General features: G+C 42.4%; 1 pseudogene; it reads right to left on the reverse strand.

Annotated features, from left to right (window-relative positions):
- Positions 1 to 6,775: 6,775 nt before the first annotated feature.
- LOC103108507 (ADP-ribosylation factor 1-like) lies at positions 6,776 to 7,270 on the reverse strand (annotated as a pseudogene).
- Between the last annotated feature and the right edge of the window lie 1,904 nt (positions 7,271 to 9,174).

The following is a 9,174-nucleotide window of genomic DNA, read 5'->3' on the forward strand; positions in this document are numbered from 1 at the left end:
GGGAACAGAAAACTTACCAGGAAACTCACCTTGGTGGCCTAGCAGTGGGGCTGTGTGGTGGGGCCCTTTCCACACTGTTCTCCTGATGAGAACATAGTGAATAATTGCCTCAGAACCTACAGACTATAATCGGGACTTATTTAGAAACTCACAGGGGCCAGCAGTACTGCCCAGCTTGGCAAAGAAGCTTAATTGAGCCCAGAGCTTTGGATTCTTGGGTTATGGAAATCTCTTTGCATAACAACTGTGCTAATCTCTCTCCCACCTTGCTTTGTCTCTTGGTCAGAGGTGAGTGATTAAGCTAAAAAACCTACTTGTAGGTAAAAAGTCCTCAGGCTACCATAGCCTGCAGGGAAGAAAAAGAACAAAAGAGGCTTTAACACCCACTGTGCTTCAGCTCAGGGATTGAAATAGTATTGAAACAACTGTTAATTTCCACAACTATGAACTCTTTAAGTATCTTACTTAGACACAAGTCAATCCAGGCAAGAGGGGTCAGTGGACTGAAAAGTACTGAGAGAAGGACCTCATAACACACTATAATAATGGTTAAGCCAAGGAGAAACAATGGAGAAATGAACCAGGACAAAAGTCCAGCTAAAAGCTACCCAAAGGTAGAAACACAGAAGAATGAGATCAACATCCAAATGCTAGCTGAGGAATTAGTCACAGGAGAGAGGAAAGAGTTTGAAAGAATTGTCATTAGAAATGCAGAAATAACAAATGAGACTCTAAAAGAAAGCACTATCTTAAGTTAATTAGAGAGCTGAAAGTGGAAATAGCTGAGCTAAAAGCACAACTAGCTGAATGTGCTAATGCAGTATCAGAACATGTTAATAAAGTAGCTGAGCTGTGGTCCAGGACATGGTGCAGTAGATAGGGCATTGGATTCTCAACCAGCCATGAGGTCTAGAGTTCGATTCCTGGCAGCACATGTACCAGGGTGATGTCTGGTTCTTTCTCATGAATAAATAAATTCTTTAAAAAAAAAGTATCTGAGCTACAGAAAACAACAGAGGGAAGAGACAATAGAATAAATGAAGCAGAAAACAAAACAAGATTGAGGACAAATTAGAGAAAACTAAGAAAGAAGTAAAAGATTTCAAAAAGAGATTAACAGATAATGAAAACAACAACAGAGACCTATGGGATGACTTCAAAATAAATAATATACACCTTATAGGCCTACCAGAGGAAGAAAGGGAGGGGGGAGAAAGCATTCTACAGGACATAATAGATGAGAACTTAGCTAGTCTAGACAACATAAAAGACATAAAAGTTCAAGAAGCCCAGAGGGTACCAAACAGAATTAACCCAGACTTAAAGACACCAAGATACATCATATTTAGAATGAAAAGGAATAAGGACAAGTAAAAGATCCTGAAGGCTGAAAGAGAAAAACAAAGAGTCACCTACAGAGGAAAACCTGTAAGATTAGCAGCAGACTTCTCTACACAAACACTACAGGCCAGAAAAGAATGGCAAGATATTTATCGAGTGCTAAATGAGAAAAGCTTTCAACCAAGACTACTGTATCCTGCTAGACTATCATTCAGACTAGATAGAGGCATAAAAACCTTCTCAGACAAGCAAGAGTTGAAGGAATCAACTACCACCAAGCCTGCCCTGAAAAAAGTTTTGAAAGTTCTCCTATAAATAGTCAGACCACCATAAATATGCCATCTATCAGAACACTCTAAAAATCTACAAGAATGGCGTGAAAATATCTTCAATCTTTGACATCAATAAATGTCAGTGGCCTGAATTCACCTATTAAAAGGCACAGAGTAGGAAGATGGTTCAGAAAGCACAACACAACCATATGTTGTCTGCAGGAATCCCACCTAACTCGACAAGACAAACACAGACTCAAAGTGAAAGGAGTGGTGATGTGTTCTGGCCTCTCTCTTGGTTTAATAAAATAAAATTCATTTTTAAAGCTTAATTATTAGTGAGAGAGAGAAGGAGAAAGAGAAAGAGAAAAGCAGAGTATCACTCTGGCATGTGTATGGGGATCAAATCTGGGATCTCATGCTTGAGAGCCTAATGCTTCACCTACTGTGCCATCTCCCAGGCCACCAAAATGCATCTTTAAAAAAAAAAAAATTGGGTTAACAAAAGCTAGCACCATTAACATGAATTTTCAAGCTAATGCCAACCTTTAGCTGTGGTTTGGTTGGTGTGGTGAGTGTGGCAGACAGCAATACCAGAAGTATTTTGTAATTATATGAGAGGCAAAGAAGAGGAAAACAGATGACATCAGGCAGATTATGGTGGCACAGTAAAAGTGCCCAGACTTGAGGGTAGGGATGGAGGGGGTTTAGCCCTAACCACTTATTAGCCAATACATTTCAAGTATTTTATTTTTCTAAGATAACCCCAATTATAAAGCAGATATATTATCTTCTGCCCTACTGATCTCATGGAGTCTTGGGAAAAATTAAATGTTAAATAAAAATCAAATGAAAACTAAATACTCAAAAATTAAACACAGAGCACTTACTGTGTCTCTAGACCCATCATGAGCAAAACATACAAAATCTTTCCCCTCATGCATTTTGCAATCTAGTGAAAAGAAGGAGTGACAAACACAAGAATAAAGGAATAGATAATTTCAAAAAGTGATAGCAATAGTTTTAAAAAATGGAACAGAAGAAAGGGTATAGAATGATCATGGAAGAGGAAGAGGTAGGACAGAGACTTGACTAGGAAGAGAGAAATTAATATAGTATTCTACACAAGGGGCATTACAGGTAGAGGGGGTGGAATTGTTAAGTTGATGAGGTGGGGATGAGCTTGATTTTTCTATCTGAAGAATGGCAAGGAATGAGTCAGCCATGGGAGTGAAGGGTGATGCTGGGTTGGCTACAGCTCTGGTCACATGCAGCTTTGCAGGCCATGCCACAGAGCCTGGCTTGTATTATGCTTGTGGCAAAAAAGAAACTGGAAGACAAAATATACATGGAGCAATACATACTGTAGATGAAGGCATCACATGGATTTAGGTGGCAATATGGCACTCTGGAGAATGTCCGCTCTAGAATCCTGGGCATTTTACTTATTGTGTGTAGCTTTGGACAGATTGTTTAATTTCCTGGTGCCAGGCATATAGCTCCGGTCCTTACATATGTAACTCCTGCAATTACTCACTGAACCACTTCCCTAGCCTTAGCCTTATTTTTCTATGACTGAAATAATTTATGGTGAGAAAGATAGCATAATGTTTTTTTTTTTTAAAAAAATTTTCATGCCTGAGGCTCCAAAGTCTCAGGTTCAGTCCCCTGAATGAACATGTTAAGTGAGAGCTGAGCAGTGCTCTGGTCTCTTTCTATCTCTTATTAAAATAAAACAAATAAAATATATTTTAAAAATAAATAAAAGAGGGGCCCGGTGGTATCGCACCGGGGTGAAGCACACATAGTACAGAGCACAAGGGCCGAGTTTGAGTCCCGGCTCCCCACTTGCAGGGGGTCGCTCCACAAGTGGTGAAGCACGTCTGCAGGTGTCTACCTTTCTCACCCTCTCTCTATCCTCCCCTTCTCTCTGTCTTATCTAATTTTTTTTAAAGTGGAAAAAAAAATGGCCTCCAGGAGCAGTAGATTCATAGTGCCAGCACTGAGCCCCACCCATAACCCTGGAGACAAATAAATAAGAAACACTGATAAGCCTTACCCTTCTCTTTAGCTACCGTTTTTTAGTCAGCTACCATTTTTTAACATTTAGTGAGTGCCAAGCAGTGGCTCACCTGTTTTATGTGCAGAAGGACCCAGGTTCAACCCCTGGTCCTACCTTCAGGGAAAGCTTCATAAGTGATAAAGCAGGGCTGCAGGTGTCTTTCTCTCTCCCCATCTCCCTTTCCCTTCTCAATTTCTCTCTGTGTCTATCCAGTAACAAATAAGTAAATAATTTTTTTAAAAGAGTCAATTAATGGGGGCCAGGTGATGGCACACCTAGTTAAGCTTACATAGTACTAAGCTCAAGGACCTGCACAAGGATTTTGGTTTGAGCCCTTTCCTGCAGGGAGGAAGCTTGACAAATGACAAAGCAGGTCTGCAAGTGTGTATCTTTCTCTCTGTTTTCCCTTCCTCTCTCAATTTCTCTATTCTCTGCAATAAAATGGAAAAAATGGGGAAGTTGGGTGGTAGTGCAGCAAGTTAAACACAGGCGGTGCAAAGCACAAGGACCGGCATAAGGAATAAATGGTCACCAGGAGCAGTGGATTTGTAGTTCCAGCACAAAGCCCCAGCAATAACCCTGGAAGCAAAAAAAAAAAAAATTTTTTTAATTAAAAATATAGTTAATGAATAGTCTGCTTAAGTTGAATTAATTTACATTGGAGCCAGGCAGCAGTACACATTCATTACCATACACAAGGAACTAGTCTGAAGGCCATGACCCCACCTGCAGGGGAAAAGCCTCATGAGTAGTGAAGCAGTGCTACAGGTGTCTCTCTTTCTCTCTCCCTTTCTATGTCCTGTCCCCTCTCCCTCTCGATTTCTCTGTCTCTACCTAATACAATAAAATAATGTGTATAAACATTTATTCATCATGGATTTAAATTCTTTTATTCACTAACATTAATAATTGAATTTCTCTGTACCTGTTCCCTCAGTTAATAAGTGAGAATGATAATAGTATCTACCTCATAAGTTTGCCCAAATAACTAAATGAGACTATATTAAGTGCCTTCCAGTGACAACAATGACTCCACAAATAGTAGTTCTGAACTGTATTGCTACCTTAGATGCACTAATTGCTGTGAAAATACAAGAACAAGCTGGACTTGGACTCTTTTCCCTCTGACTTACAGGTTAGCAAGGGACCTGTTAAGCAAGTAAACACAATAAATATCAAGTACCCCAGTGCGGAATATCAACCACAGAAGTATCCTTGCCTCTTCTCCTGCTGCCACACCCAGTACCCAATTCAGTATTTAAAAGGGCGTTCCTCTTGTCCTATTCATACTCTACTCACTTTATTCTGCTTTATTTTTCTTACTAATATTTAAGTCACCGTCAGACATATTATTATTTTTAATAGTTGGGATTTTATTCTAATAGCTGTAATTACGATGCTAATTTGTTGAAAACTGAAAACAAGTATACAAAACAGTTGATTACTAAAGTGTATTGAAAGCAGTAAGAAGTTCCACGACACCAAATGAACCAGTTCTGAGGTTTACCCCAAGATAAAGTTTAACTGCTTCAGGTTCTTCAGTATTTATTAAAATACAAAAGAAAAAAAAAAGCAGAGATCGATTTTGATGGCAAATTTGACCCCTGCAGGCTGAGGGAGAGAAAACACATGTAGCCGGGTCCTCTGAGGAGCTGTGGCTCTAGAATGACTGGCCCTGCCCGCCTACCCACACTCTACCCATTCTCTACCCACACTCTTACTGGTGAGATCCCAGCCAGCCCAGAATGAGCGTGGGGACAGCAAGACTGTCACTCCAGCCAGAGTTTTTCAGCCAAAGCACTTCACAAGGACCCAAGGAAGTCTGGGATCTCTCTAAGATATTCAAGAGCTGAAGCCCTCAACCCATCTCCTGAGTGACAAATGCTATGGATATGAGGTGATACAAGACGGAGAAAATCACACAGAGCCTATTGTGACCACACAGAATGGATTGTTTCCTGTTTCTTGTGGATGACAGGAACCACACTTGGGCATCTACTGCAGAACCTACACTAGGTACATTTCTCTCTTCTGTGTTCAGGTGTTTCCCTTAACTTGTATTTTAAATTATTTTAAAGATATGCACTGAGTTCAGGTTAAAAATGAACACCAAAGTGATTCTCAACAGATCTAAAAGCCCAGAAGACGTTCATAGGGCCCACCTGATACAGTAACTTCTGAAGGCCACATGTACTTAAAATCCCTTCTCAGTACTAAACAGTGAATCCGTTCTCTCTTTTATATATATACATATATATATATTTTTTAATTTATTTTCCCTTTTGTTGTCCTTATTGTTGTAGTTGTTATTGTTGTTGTTATTAGATAGGACAGAGAGAAATGGAGAGAGGAGGGGAAGACAGAGAGGAGCAGAGAAAGATAGACACCTGCAGACCTGCTTCACTGCCTGTGAAGCAACTCCCCTGCAGGTGGGGAGCCGGGGCTTGAACCGGATCCTTCTGCTTGTCCTTGTGCTTCGCGCCACGTGCTGCGCTACTGCCCGACTCCCCGATTCTCTTTTTACAATAATAATAAGCTGAGTAATATTGCATAGGGGTATCAGAAACGGCCTCATTGGGAACAAAAACTTTTTTACATTAAATAAAAGCCCAGTTGTGGGGGCTGAGTGGTAGAGCAGTGGGTTAAGTGCACATGGCACAGAGCTCAAGGACCCACGTAAGGATTGAGTCCCCTCCCCCCCACCTGTAGGCGGGTCGCTTCACAGGTGGGGAAGCAGGTCTGCAGGTGTCTATCTTTTTCTCCTTCTCTTTGTCTTCACCTCCTCTCTTGATTTCTCTCTGTCCTATCCAACAACAACAGCTGTAAGAACAATAACAACCACAACAAGGGCAACAAAATGGGAAAAATAGCCTCCAGGAGCAGTGGATTCATAGTGTTCACATTGGTGCGATAACCCTAGAGGCAAAAAAAAAAAAAAAAAAAACCCAGTTGCAGGCTGCACTGCAGTTAGTTACAGCATGTAGAGCCACACTGTGACCATGGAGACAGCTTCTGGCACTCACACCACAGGGTGCACATTTGCCACATGAGAGAAAAGCAAGGGTGGAGAGGGGGTGCCAGGGAGAGAGGGAGTGCTAGCTCACTTCTGGCTCCATAGCTGATTGGACAGCCAATCCAATCCATCCCCACTGGTGGCACAGGTGGCCTGAATGGACCAGTTCCTGTGGCACAGGAAGTGCAGGCCCAGCTTGTCCATGATCTCAGCCACTTTCATGGCATTAGGGAGGTCCTGCCTATTAGCAAACACAAGTTGAATGGCATCCCTGAGTTCATCTTCAGCCAATATCCTCATGAGCACCTCATGGACCTCGTTCACACGTTCTGTCATTGCTATCAACCACAAAGATCAGACCTTGAGTGTTCTGGAAGTAGTGGTGCGACAGAGGCCAGTTCTTGCCCTGGCCACCCACATCCCACATGGTAAAACTGATGTTCTGGTGCTTCCCAGTTCCTACACTGAAGCCTATAGAATGGCGTTCAGTTTCACCGACCTTCAGTTTGTACAGAATTCTGGTCTTCCCTGCAGCATTGAGGGCCACCATGAAAATGCACATTTCTTTTATTTGCCAAAAAGGCCTTTGCGAAGACATCCCCCTATTTGTAATCTGGTGGGAGCAACACTGGCCAGAGAAACTCTAGGCAGCCGGTGGCTACTTCTACTGCTGCTCTGCACCAGGCAGTGGTTTCACTCCCATTCATTTGATATATTAGCCTTTAATTTTTTATATTTTTTATATTTATTCTTCCTTTTGTTGCCCTTGTTTTTTATTATTGTTGTAGTTATTATTGTTGTTGTTATTGATGTCGTCGTTGTTAGATAGGATGGAGAGAAATGGAGAGAGATGGGGAAGACAGAGAGGGGGAGAGAAAGATAGATACCTGCAGACCTGCTTCACTGCTTGTGAAGCGACTCCCCTGCAGGTAGGGAGCCGGGGGCTCGAACCAGGATCTGTACACTGGTCCTTGCACTTTGCACCACATGTGCTTAACCTGCTGCGCTACCACCCAACTCCCAGTCTTTTTTTTTTTTTAATTTATTCTTTTAAGCACAGCACTGCAAGCGTCAACCCGGCTTTGACCTAGCACGTTATGATTGGGCCCTCCTCAATCGCTATCGAACAGGCCATGGCCGGTGCGCCGCTATGTTCCATCGCTGGGGAGCCAGAGACGACCCGAACTGCCCCTGCGGCTACAGACAGACTATGACCCACATAGTCAACGACTGCCACCTCTCCAGATTCAAAGGAGGTCTCAAAACTTTACATCAGGCTCTACCTGATACTGTTGACTGGCTACGGAAGAAGGGCAAACGCTAGAAGAAGAAGAAGCACTACTCAGCTCAGGCTTATGGTGATGAGGTGGATTGAACCTGAGACTTTGGAGCCTCAGTCATGAGAGTCTGTTTGCATAACCATTATACTATCTACCCTCCTCCTTGGTCTTTTGTTTATTAGCTCTCCACCACTCACCCCACCCCAAGCATTGCTTAGCTCTGGATTGTGGTGGTGCTGAAGTTGAACCTGGGACTTCAGTGCCTCAAGGCATGAAAACTTTTTTGCATAACCACTTTGTTAACTCTCCCATTCACGCTCCCACCTTTAAATTTTTTTTAAAACCTTATTTATTACATATGAGAGAGATAGATTCAAATGAGACAGAGAAAAACCAGTGCATCACTCTGATATACATGGAACTGGAGACTGAATTGGAGCCTTAGGCATGGAAGTCTTGATGTTCTACCAGTTGACTCATTTCCCCAGCCACCTTCACAACCCTTTTGGAGAAATACAAGCTCACTAGGACAAGGACTTGGTCATTCTTGCTACTCTTCCATGTCTTTGCACAGAATACATGCTCAGAAGATATTTACGAAATGAGTGCATGAGGAAGAGTGTCGGAAAGGAAGGAATGAAAGAGTGCTGAGGGAACAGACAGGACATCTAAGACAGAAGATGAGGGACAATCTGAAGTGAAGCTTACACAGCAGTGAACCCAATGTGGGAGGTGGGGGTAGTGGCGACTCATTTTAAACACAGAGAACAACAGGTGTGAGGTCATACAAATGGTCAGCAGACCAACCCATACAGACAGCACGATCATGCTGGGGGCTATTTTAAGCAGTTGGATTCATTGTTAACCATTGAGGAGGAGGGAGACACAATGGCCACAAGAACTGATTCTGGAGCTAGATTGCAGCTTGGGGTCAAACCCTAGTTCTACCTTTGCCAGCTGTAGTTCTTTGGAGTGCTTACTAATCTCCTCTGTAAACTGGGTCACAACTCCCAACCTTCTAGAGCCATTGTGAGGAGCAAATGAGTGAGGCACATGCAACTGGGTGACTGTGAATGAGCTGCTATAACAATAGCAGAGACCACTGATGAGCCTTTGTTTGTTCTATTTGGCTGTCAGGGCATCCCTGGGGCTTTGTGCCTTGCTCCCAGCAGATTCTTTTATTCTTCTTTTTTTTTTTTTTTTAAA

This window comes from Erinaceus europaeus, chromosome 9 (genome assembly GCF_950295315.1).
Source record: "Erinaceus europaeus chromosome 9, mEriEur2.1, whole genome shotgun sequence".
Taxonomy (NCBI): Eukaryota; Metazoa; Chordata; class Mammalia; order Eulipotyphla; family Erinaceidae; genus Erinaceus; species Erinaceus europaeus.